Source organism: Schistocerca cancellata, chromosome 7 (genome assembly GCF_023864275.1).
Source record: "Schistocerca cancellata isolate TAMUIC-IGC-003103 chromosome 7, iqSchCanc2.1, whole genome shotgun sequence".
Lineage (NCBI taxonomy): Eukaryota > Metazoa > Arthropoda > Insecta > Orthoptera > Acrididae > Schistocerca > Schistocerca cancellata.
The window spans coordinates 229,959,372-229,972,615 of NC_064632.1; positions in this window are offsets into that span (position 1 = coordinate 229,959,372).

The window sequence follows — 13,244 nt, forward strand, 5'->3', positions numbered from 1 at the left end:
TGAGAAAGGCGGAATCAGGATTGAGGCATCTATTTCCGCACTTTTCTGTCAGAGTCTTTTGAAGAGGAACATATTCGTCTCTTTCTGTGCTCCAATAGCAGCAGTTTTCAGCTGGTTCCCTTCTTGTCCCCGTTACAGAAGGGTGTGCTACTTCTACGAAATGCGTTCTATAGGTCGGTAAAGTGCTGACAGTTTATGTGTAAACTCCGACGTATTTACATACGATGTCACGTAGAAACAACAAGTAAGAACACTTAAAATAAGGTTTACACAAAATAGCCTCCAGACAAGAGCAAGTTCACTTTGCACATCTTTGCATAAAAATGCACATCTTTTTCAGGCTAAACCTACAGTGTACCAAAACATGATGTGTTTCTTTTGCAAGTACAAAAAATTTCCTATGGCAAAATAATTTTTGTAAGGTGCTTTTGCTGCCATTTGGCACCATCTCTTAATTTACAGGTCAATGCAAGCTGTATAAGTATGAAGACACCGTTATACGGGAACAGAACGTCATGAAGCTTTAAAGGTGACAAAATGGCGATTAAAACGTAGTTTGGTGACCTCAGAACACTTGTGATGGTCCCAAACTCCTACCCATGTGTCCACTATATCAATTGAAACTATACTTACGCCTCAGACTGGATATTACGTGCATATTTATGTGCATCAATATAGTAACTTTGAACCTCTGGATCTCTGTAACAGATCGGAAAAGGTTTCAAGATTCCCCGAAAAAGTGCAAGCGCCGGCACTCCTGTCGGGAACGAGAGAGCAGAGAGGGCTGTGAAGAAGACGTTAGTCAATTGCACGCTGACCGACCCCTTTCCAGGACGACAACGCGACAGCAGCGGCCTCTATGCAAAGAGGACATGAGCGCCGCCCCCGACTGGTTGAGGCCAGTCGAACAGCAGCCTCAAGACTAGCGACCTGAGTAGAAGCGTCAATGTATTACTTCACTTGTATTAGGACTGTTTATACTGAAGAACATTGGTTATTTTGCATGTCGCCCTTTGCTTGCGACACATCCATGTAATTCTCAAAGTTAAATATCGTCATTTACTTTTTCATAATAAGACTCATTAATACGATTTGTTTGGATTGTGGTCTAGCGATCCGAGAAAGCAGGTTTCCTAGACACCCCATGTTCGACGGCTAGGCAGGATTCAACAGTGATCAACAGAATCCGACATATCACTGCCTGAAGAATCGCATTTTGGCGCTCGCCTTTTTGGAACATATTGGTATCGTGAACTGTCGTGCACAGACCGACAGCAGACAGCTCTGTAGTGTTGTTCAAGGTAGCAAGCGGTAGTCTTTTGAGAGAGTTAAGGAGATTTCAAACAGGTGGTCCACATATATTGCTCATTCAACACCTCATAAGTTCTGAAACATCCATTCCCTGTCATCTCCTCCCATTCTCAGAATTATCAGTTAGGTTCCTCAATGATCCATTGTTTAGACCCATAAGGTCTGCACTCACTGTATGCCTACAGCCTAAATGACGGCGTGTACTTGTGTTATTTCAATATGAGAAATACTCACTATGCAGTAGAGTGCAAGAATAAAGAGGGGTATAATAGATATTTCAATCTGCCATATCTCATACTTGATGGAAGATTTTTAAAACAGCACGAAGGGAATTTTATTAAATTCATTTACAGTTTTCTTCGATACTAATATACCTTTTATGTTGAGTAAATTAATATTGCCATGTGCTATACATTATCTGTCGAGGTTTGATGTTACAAGCACTAGCTCGCGATGTGCGAAAAATCATTTTGATACCTATCTGTTGGAACTATTTTAACATTTGTTAATTTTGAAAGTTTCTAGGACTAGCTTATGGGCTATTGCTATTTACTTGCGGTTCAATGTACTGATGTGCTTTCAGAGTGAAACATCAGTTTTCATTGATGACCCTGCAATTGTAGCTGACTCTTGCACTTGCTTCCGTATTCGACATTGCATCTATGTCCGCCGTGGAAACTTTTCTCCTGCTGGACACATTCAAACACTTTTTACTGTTGTGATGCAAACAGTAGTGTTCACATGAAATTTTCGGGTAGATAAAAACCACCGGGCTGGGGCTCGAACCAGGAGCCATTGCCTTTCGAGTGCAAATGCCCTGCTAACTGAGCTGTCTAAACACAACTCACAACTGGCCCTCACTGCTCTACTTCCGCCAGTACCTCTTCTCATACTGTGCAAACATGAGTCCACATTCGGTAATACAGTACAAATTCATTTCTAGAATAACGCTTGCAGTACGGAAATATAGTAGGCAGTTATTTTCCCCCAATTCTCCCTATTAACTTCTTTGGAGCGCTATATTTGTTTTGCAGTCTGTCTTGTTTGTCTGGTAACTGACTGTTATCTGGTAAACTTAGCTCATTAAGTGGACATATTAACAGGAGACGAACAGGTCTCAACTTGGCACTTGGCAGCCTTTCCAGAAAGGTGCACAGAAGTGCTCGATTGTAAACAACAGAACTAACATAGCGTTACGAGTATTTTGAATACAGTAAAGTGCTCACTATAACTGCTGGATTGCGTGTTTTTAGATAGTGTTCCTATAAATAATCGTGTTTTGTCGTGTTTTCACTCTATTCGTGTCTTTTGTAATTTAAAACCTACATTAAGTGAAAAGCAGTGGTGTGTTTACAAATTAGTGTTAACTTCTGCTTGACATATAATCGTTACGTATAGTCTTGGATCCATCACAGTCCTTTAAATAATTTCCCAATGATGTATGCTTAGGAGTGTTAATAGTAAATATAGTACTTTTACAGTTTTCATTCACTTTGTGTCTGGTACGACTAAAGAAGTATTGATTGCACAAAAGCGAGCAGTAATAATAATAAATGCTGTTTGAACAGTGGTTTATTTTCAACGAATATTCTTAAGAATTTATTTTATTCACTAGCGATTTATCAGGAACTTTAACACATTTAATCACACTATGTCAGCATGGAAGTAGTTGCCAGGGAGTAACCGATGAAACCATAACCAAATTCCTTTTAACAAATGGGAATTTTATTCACTTTAATAGTGCCTAGAAGCATTTTTTAAAAGAAACAGATTTACCATTATACTCTGAAAGCACCCTCTAAATATCAAAGTTACAACTTATTCAGAGGCAGAAAGAAACCAGTTTTGACTGTATGAGCTTTCGGGCAAAGAACCTTGCGTCTCCCTTTTGATATGGCCGTAGCTACGACCGCTCACAACAGCCTCTGAATGACTACACTGATGCATATCTGCAACACACCAGATAACTTTAAACTAAGAGTTTTAACAATTTACACAAGTACACAAACTATACACCCCCCCGTAGGAGGGATAGAAATGGTACAAAACACTAACAATTAAAATATTAACCTTGCCACTGAAGGTGCAACTTAGTTTTAACTTCTAAGAAAAGTATTACGGTGAAACGATGGCAACTTTATATACTAAAATGATCATTTAAATAAAAGCCCATGAAATGCAATCTTATATAAAATTCTACAAGGTTGGCCAAACAATAGTTAAGATGCTCCACAGTACACAGATACCGCCTCTCAAGATCATAGGCAATAATATCAAATATTCCAAAGATCAAAACATATTTCAGCTATTAGGCCGTTACACTCCAAGCAATAAATTTGTTAACACACCAAATCCGACAAACATGACAGAGGCAGCTACTAACATACGATAGATTGATAGGAAGATTACCGAACAACCCGAACCGCAGGTTGCTCTAACCCGCCTCTACTCCACAAGGGAAAAACGGACAACCCAATTTATAAACAACCACCTTCCCGGGGGTGGGCAAACGGAGAAGGATGGTGTGATGATCCCAAAACAGAACGGCTGGTGACCTCACCAAGAAAACAGGTAGAATTTAACAAGAGTAAATCAAACAACATATCACCAATCGCTTAACTTCTAATAAACTGCGATTTCTCGAGAAGACCTGGCGCAGCGCCCCTAAATCGCTCTTTCGAACCGTCCGCTGCCAGCCGCTTCAACGGACGCAGGAAGGCGCGCCGGTCTCCCGTCTCACGGTGTCGCAGCTCGCACCTGCCAGACTAACGTCGTGGGTTGACTCCTGTTGCTCTCGTGTCGACCGCGAAGCCACTACCCCTCGCTATACGGTGCGGCTCACTGGACTCACGTGGCGACCTCACATGCGTCGACGCTCAAGACAGACCAGTAATCTAGTGTCTCACAAGGGAACCTCCCCATCGCACCCCCTCAGATTTAGTTATAGGTTGGCACAGGGATAGGCCTTGAAAAACTGAACACAGATCAATCGAGAAAACAGGAAGAAGTTGTGTGGAACTATGAAAAAAATAAGCAAAATATACAAACTGAGTAGTCCATGTGCAATGTATGCAACATCAAGGAGAATATGAGCGTACGGGTGCCGTGGTCCCGTGGTTAGCGTGAGCAACTACGGAACGACAGGTCCTTGGTTCAAGTATTCTCTCGAGCGAAAAGTTTAATTTTTTATTTTCAGACAATTAACAAAGTTCAGGCACTCACACATAATCAACTTTGCTCTCCAAATTCCAGGACATGTTTAAATTTGCTTGGACATATGCAGAAATTGACGGTCTACATACGGAAAAATTTGAAAACGTTACAAACATATGTTTTGACAGAGCACAGGGAAAACTGTGCGACTGTGAAACTGTTGCAATCATTTGTTGCAGTTTATGTGACAAACTCTTATGTTTTCATCACTTTTTTGGGAGTGATTATCACATCCACAAGAATACCTAAATCAGGCAAGGTAGAAGAATCTTTTTACCCATTCGCCAAGTGTACAAGTTAGGTGGGTCGAGAACATATTCCTGTCATGTGACGCACATGCCGTCACCAGTGTCGTATAGAATATATCAGACGTGTTTTCCTGTGGAGGAATCGATTGACCTATGACCTTGCGATCAAATGTTTTCTGTTCCTATTGGAGAGGCACGTCCTTTCGTCTACTAATCGCACGGTTTTGCGGTGCGGTTGCAAAACACAGACACTGAACTTATTACAGTGAACAGAGACGTCAATGAATGAACGGACAGATCGTAACTTTGCTAAAATAAAGAAAGTAAAATTTTCACTCGAGGGAAGACTCGAACCAAGGACCTCTAGTTTCGCAGCTTCTCACTCTAACCACAGGACCACGGTGCCCCTGAGCAGACTTTGTCCTTGATGTTGGACTACTTAGTTTGTATATTTTGCTTATTTTTTTCATAGTTCCACACAACTTCTTCCTGTTTTCTCGATCGATCTGTGTTCAGTTTTTCTAGGCCTATCCACTATGCCAACTTATAACTAAATTTGAGGGGGGTGCGATGGGGAGGTTCCCTTGTCAGTGCGCGACCGACCAACCCACCGATCCAACCGCCAATGACCATTGCCTGAGAAAACTCGAGCAGACTGACGGCCTAACGCACAGACTCAGATGCGGGAACTAAGCCCCAACCGAGCGTTAACTCGCTGAGTTCTCATACTGGCGGAGTCGAAAGACTCTCATTTTGCCGGCTTTAACCGTTGATCCGAACGACAGACAGATACTAACTGCCTAACAATTGCGGACGAGAGTCAGACTAGCTAGCTGAGGACGAGAGACTGACCCAGACTGACCGACTGGCGAGCTCATAGCGCCCCTTAAATGCACGTGAACAGGCAACCTTTCCCCTTTCCCACCAGAGGGAGACACCAAAGCTGCGACTGCCACAGCGGTGCCACCGCCAGAAACGGAGGGTGACTGCTTCACACTACGCGCTGCGGCGCGTTCTTCAAAACAGCAATTTTTACCACGGCTCACTGTTGATCCATGGACGTCATGTAGGTACCTCTTCAAGGAGTTGGCATTTTAACTGCACCATAACAATAGATATGTTCACTAATGAAATTCGTCGTAAATAGTCCATCACAATTTCACAAGAACAGTGAAGTACATACCTACATCACTAGAAAGAAAAATGATCTCTATTATTCATTGCTAAAGCTGTTAGTGGTTCAGAGAGGAGTTCAATAGCATGATTAAATTTTTTTTATCGTTCGCGCAATAATATAAAATGTCAGACAAATAGCTACCAAGTTTTAAATCTTATTTAACATCATCTCTCCTGCACAACTCCTTCTATTCGATTGATGAATTTCTTCTTCAGAACTTGTAGGCAGTAAAAATAAAAAATAAACAAAACCTTGTTATTAGTATAGCTGTAATAGCGGGAATATAATGATAGTATGTTCATTAATGTTAACTGTAATCATGTATACATATCTTGCAAACTGACGCGTTCCACATCAATTCGATAAAAGAATCTTTCAGATGATGTGTAGAACATATAACTAACTTACTCTTGTAGCCTCTACAGAACGATTCTCATTAGGCAAACAGTGCCAACCCTGTGAGATATAAACACATATTTACAACATACTTTCACAACATTAGTCCAGGAACCAGCAGCTAGTTAATTAGGTTTATTCAGACCATCTATTGTTACCGTGGAGTGTTACACAGATTGTCTTATGTACCATTCCAGTATAACCTTTTATTACACATTTGTCTTCAAAAAGGTTAATTTTTCTGACATCTTAAGCTGATGATGGCTAGGAGAAACAGTTTTATTTGAAATAACTGTTTTAAATGTAAACTTCCACTGGAGGAAATGTCAGAATTATTAAAATACTCCGATCTATTGGAATTTTTGACACAATAGCTCAGAAAATTTTAATGAGAGGAATTGTTTTCGCCTTACTACGAGTTTTATTCTCGTTTACAATTACTAACGACACTCCATTTATTCTGCAGCAGTATATATCTGCAGCAACTGGCTACTCAAACTCAACCTTTATGCTATCGTTATTCCGTGATCCACGTTTGTATCGTGAGTCGTCTTTGTGTTTACACTTTTCACCACCGTGCCTTTCACAAAACAACAATTTTATTTCGTAGGCTTGTCCTGGCCTGTGTTGCACCAAAATAAATGCAAGACTGCAGTCAGTATTCAGCATTATCAGCGGCACATGTTTCTTCATATAAAAATAAACTCCCATCATCTCAGAGGAAAACCAACACTTAACCTCACATTAAAATCGTGTAGAATTTTTCCTTCATCGTGAAAACGCCATTAAAACGTAAGAATAGATAATTTGTTAGTTAGACACGTGTTCCATATATCATTTGAAGGAATTGTTTATCGAAGTGGTGCGGAAAGAGTCAGTTTAGAGGATACGTACACATCTTTAATGTTAATATTATGAAACACGCTATTTCTGAGTCGTGCTCATATAACTACAGATAAAAGGCAGGCTAATTTCATTTTTTACATCCAAGTTAAACTTATATAGCCTATTACGTTCCACTTAGAACAAATGTGGTTGCGGAAGGAAACGCGTAAGAAACTGGTCTTGAACAATTAAGAAGAAGCCACTGAAATCATATAGAAACAAAACAGCGGCTACTGACCAAACAGGAAATTTCTTAAAGAATTTGTAGAGAGAAAACATGATGAGGTTCGTGAAGAGATTGTCAATGATGTTTCACCTTCCGATCGTTCTTCATCTGGAAAGTGTTTGGTTTGTGGTAGGTACATATACAACAGTCGCATCGCTTGTGCCAGGAAATAGTAGTTCTGTTACTGCAAATGATTGTGCTTGTAACAAGGACGGCTATGACGTAACCGTTAATGGCATTACGTCAAAGTAAGGGTGGGTACCTACGCCACAGCGTTAACGCCAGTACGCTCATAGGGGTCTGTCGTGCTGGCTGGAAGCAGCTTGTCGATATGGCACCTGCTCTTGAGATAATGAAGCTGATTCCGCGCGTCGGGCGACGTGACACGTCCGATAGGACAGCGAATCCACTATGCGGGCGTCCTTTACGAGCATAATCTCTTTGAAGCATACGGCAACACACGAAAGCAAGCTCTGTCAGTAAGAATCTAGATACTGTGCTGTCGAATTCGTGTTCATTTCCATTTTGATTTTTTGTTTTTCATATTCCGTGGGTGAATCAAAGCCAGTTTGTCACAGTGAGGTTCATAACAAATATTAACAATAAAATTAAACAGGGAACACTACCTAATGTAATTCATCAACTAAGAGTTTCACTGGTGTAGTAAATTATATTTTTATTAGTTTCGGACTTTTCTTTCATTCTTAAGACATAACCTATTAGAGGATACAATGTTATTTACAAAACATGAAGTACAAACATTTTTTATGCCCGGATTACAGCACTGCAATAAATATGTTGTGACATATCTGAGTTTGTAATATTTCACGGTACATAATACATTTGCTTTTACATTAGATCCAAATAACAAATGTTACTTGACTGTATTACGGTTGTCTTTATACGTTTAAAATTCAGTAGCCAGCTTCAGCTGTATAAACATAGAATTTTGCACACGCCTTAAGTTGTTTATTGTGTGTCGATATGCTCTGTCTTTCAGATATCCTACTGTTGCAACTAAGTACATAGGTGGTCTATTGGTAAAGACATTATTGAACTCTTTGATAAATTACAGATATATCATAGGGTAACTGCTTTACTGAATCATGAATCTCTTAAAAACTACAAACAAGTTATTGTATTTAAATTCAGACTCTTCGTTCATTAATGAGCCGTGCTGGCCACCGCTTATGCGTTGGTTTAAAGCTTGACTGTTACTGTGCGTTTTGTTTCCCGAGGTTATTGCGGTTATACCGTGGTTCTTCCTCTTTCTACCTGTGACAGCAGCGGTGTGTATCGATATTCGCACGATGTACTATCTTTGGTCTAGGGCTTATAGTTTCCGGCGAACCGGTGTGGGGCAGTTAGTCGGTTGGTGTGCATCAACCAGGAAATCTCCGCACGCCGCGGTGGGCCGGGCCCGCTGGCGGGCCCTATGCAGTGTTGGAGTGTGTGGGAACTGTTCCGATTGCTACGAGGTTCGTGGATCGCCAACCCAGGACATCAGAGTTGAGTGGTGATTTAATTACCGAAGCCAGCCCGTTCACATAGTGCCGTTGGTTTTCGTGGTTGGCTGTTGGGGGTATTCCCATTAGCAACAGCGAGTGTTCGAGTTGACGAAAGTTTGGCCACGATCCAGTGGAGTTTAACTGTATTTTGGTTATTTGAAGTTCAAGTGCACCAGCGGCCGATAGCGTTCCAGTTACCTGCCCTGGCCGCTGATGTAAAATTCAGGCAGTGTCCCTTCCTCACCGTATTGCCACTGTCCAACATGTGTGTGTAGTTTTGACAGCTTATGCATAGCTGTGGGTGGCTACGCCTTTTACGTTTTAGCATTGGGGTTCCTTGTGTACTGAACAGGTGGAAAGCATGTCGTCTTGTCGGTGGGTCCGTTGGCTGTCTCTTCGTTGTGTTGCCGGCGGATCGGATATAGTTGGGCCGACTACCTGTCTGCCCTAAGCGAATGTTAATATTTCAAGTGCAGAGCAACCCCCGGAAACTTCTGAGCGCCGCTGGCTGTACTGCCTTTTCTTATTAGGGTTTGATTGTGTATTTTAATTACTCATAGCCGATGTTTGAATTTGTATGCTTTTAGTTGGGTTTTAAATGAGCCTTCAGCCGCTTTAAAATTGGAAGTTCCTTACTTGGCAAGTCTTGCATTGTTTGGGCCTTCAGCCTCATTTTAAAAAAAATTATTTAAGGATAAAGCCTTGGGGTTTCTGCCTTGTAAAATTTTATTGTAGTTGTGTTTTGAATCATGGGACTTCAGTCGTTTTAAAAGTAAAATTCCTTATTGTTAAGTCTTAGATTGCTTGGGCCTTCAGACTCCCTTTTAAAAATTATGTAAGGATAAAGCCTTGGTACTTCTGCCTTTTGATAATTTATTGTAGTTGTGTTTTCAAATCGTTGGCCATCAGCCATTTTAAAATTTATATTCCTTACTTGTCAAGCCTTAGATTGTCTGAGCCTTCAGCGTCATTGAAATATTATTTAAGGATAAAACCTTGCTCTTTCTGCCTTTTGAAAATTTATTGCAGTTGTGTTTTAAATCAGGGACCTTCAGCCGTTTTAAAAATTATAGAGTTTGTGCCCTTAGGCCATAAGATTGTGTGACATACTCTGTCGATAGTTAAGCTCGGAAATTTGCGCTGTAATAGTTGGGCAACTAAATAAAGTTGTAAGTGTCTGAGTGTAACTGACAGACGCTCATTTTGGGTCCCTTTCCATAATCCCAAATACCTGTTCCGTCCTGCGGATTTAACCAGGCGTTTCAATCAATTTGTTCGTATTCTTAATTTAATGTTTCTATATTTCACATTCCTTTAGCTGCCATGTGTATAATTTTCATAGCAATGTCAATACCATCAAATATACGTTTTGTGCTTTGCAAATGATGAGCAAATTCAGTCTTGTAGTTTGGGATGATATGTTCATTGCATCTGCTTACAAAATTCTGGTCAGTTTGGTCTGTATAGGAACGATCAGATGTTCCACATTGTATTCTACACACAACATGTGCATAATACTTTTTTCCATTATTTACAATGTTTTGTCTTAGTTTAAACCTTAATTTACCTCCAGTTCGCAATTCTGTTTTGTACTGTTTAGTGGAAGCATTTGATAACTTTGCGGCAATACAGTCATAATATTTCAACGTTCCTTTCGTACTGCTAAATAAATTTATTCGGTCAGAAATCAGCTTTTGGCTTAGGGCACTGCCAATTGACAACTTAATGCCGGAAACACCGATAAAACAATGCACAACTTATACAGACGTTATTTATACAGAAGATACAAAAGCTATGAGAACGATGATATATAGGGTGTTCGTACACAGATATATCAAACTTTTTTACGTCTCATGGAATTACTCAAATTAACTAACAGGAAGCATTTGGAGATACAGTTGTAAGGCATCCGGATTTCATAGACTTTGCATGAACTTGATCCATAACAACACTACAATACATTTGAAATCTAGTTGGATAGAGCGGATTAGTTTATGGTTGTGGTTGTGGAGGGGGCCGTAATCAGTTACTGTTAGGTACACAAAACACACATACTTTATTTTGCTAAGAACCACTTAATTACAGATTCCCTTAAAATGATTAAATTAAAACAGTACGGCTGAAGGCCTAGTTAAGAAAACTTGCAATACCTCCTGGGCTGAAGGCCCAAAATCACACCGAAAACAAGGATGGCTGAAGGCATGAACACAAGTTAAAATAATTAGTTTAAAGAACACACACGGCTAAAGGCCTTACTTAAAAAATATATTTCACGTAAACACCCAACTGAAGGGCACACACAAGACATTGAACAACTCAGGGATTAGGGCTTGAATAACAAGAATTTCAGGTACAACAATTTAAAAAAAAATTAGTTTTACACAAATTAGTTTTCAACATTTTAATTTAAGATATCTGAAGGCCTTATCTTAAAACTATTTCACGTAAACGCTCAGCTGAAGGCCACACACTGGACATTGAACAGCTCAGGACTTAAGGCCTGGATAACAAGGATTTAAGATAGAACAAACTTTCAAAATTTTAGTTGCTCAACAAATCAATCTTGAACTTTAAGTCAGCTAAACGCCTCATCTTAAAATTAAAACAAACTAAATTAATAGATGGCTGAAGGCCTCACACAGTACATCAGACTAAAATGAAAATCACAATCTAAAACCAAAAGAACAGTGGAGCTCAGAAGCGTTCCAAAGGTCGGCCTGAGGAGGTAGCTCTAACTTAAGGTGAGGTGAGACAGGCAGCCAAGAGTAAGGTTAAATAACCGGATGGCGACCCGACTCAGGGACGACTGAAGGACGGACCAACAACCTAATCAATTTCCTTCAGCCCGACCAACGGTACGACAACGGAAAATATCAGCAAAGGACGAAGATACCAACCGCACTACGTCTTCAAAATTAGCGTCTAAGAACATCCAAGGCACAATAACCACTCTTAAGCAAAAAAATATGAACAAACAACTAAAAGGCTGTTGAACTACACACTGTGCCAGACAGTATCAACATGGCAAGGAAAAACACACTGCCGGAAAACTACACTAACGACCAGGGCAGGTAACTGGGGCGTTAGCTGCCACAAGCCAGAAAATAACACTGATGCACTTCACTGATAAGTAGAAACAATTTAGTAGTTAAAGACCATACAGGAAAACAGCTGCAAAATTTCGCCGACTTCAACACACCATACGTTGCTGCCAGCCGGAAGGGACCAAGAATGGCAATGAACGGAGAGATTTTACAGCAGCTGAGGTTTCATAATAGGTTAACTGATCACTCAGCTTCAGCGTCCAGGTTCAGTGGGCAACGAACTTTGTAACTCTTGCAGCTAGCGCCTCACAATCTGACCTCGCGTGCATACCGCCAGCAGTCTCGGCCTGACCTCACGCTGCGGAGACTTCCTCGCTGCTCTGTCCCAAGCCACTGACTGTCACGCACACCACAACACGGAAATATAGAGCAGTAGTAGTATCGATGAGCGCTGCTGCTGCCACTGACAGGGGGCAAGTCACCAACTCGTTATGGTAGTAGCTCAGGGAGACGTAAGACGCCACGATCGCGAGCAGATTAACCAGGCTTATAATATGCACAATGGTTCAAGGGGCCAAAAAACGGGGAGTGAATTTACTAAGATTTCGGACATGCGCCTGCCTCCCGGGAAAATTAGTGATATAGACCTGATCTCTTGACCTTTCCCTAAAGTCTCACCGATTACGATTATAGCTCTCAGCTTGTTCGTTATAGGCCTTGAGAATATTATGTCTGGCACAGCTCCAGTTCTCTTTGAGGGGTAATATCCGCCGGAATTAGATCTCCCCACAAGTTAGAATGGAGGGACTTATCAGGACAGGCAAGGATCAAGGAGACTGGAGTAGCTCTCAAGGCCTCATGACTGGCGGTACTGAAAGCAAAACTAAGCTAAGGAAGACTAGAATCCCACTTATTAGGCGTCTTCTGATGGTAAATAATGACTGCGGATTTAAGATTTCGATTGACCTTCTCTGCAAAAGATCTCTGCTGATAATATAGTGTAGTAGTGACATGCTTGACACCGTTCTGAAAACAGTAGGGCTTGAAGGGAGCCGAAAGAAAGGCGGGACATTATCACTAACGATTTGTTTGGAGGGTCAGAAAAGACTGAAAACATTAGATAAATGCGAAATAGTGGTGGTAGCAGTCACGTTACGGCTCGGAAAGAGTCAGGTAAATCTCGAAAACGCATCAATAATAATCAATACGTACCGATGACCTCTCTTAGTACGAGGT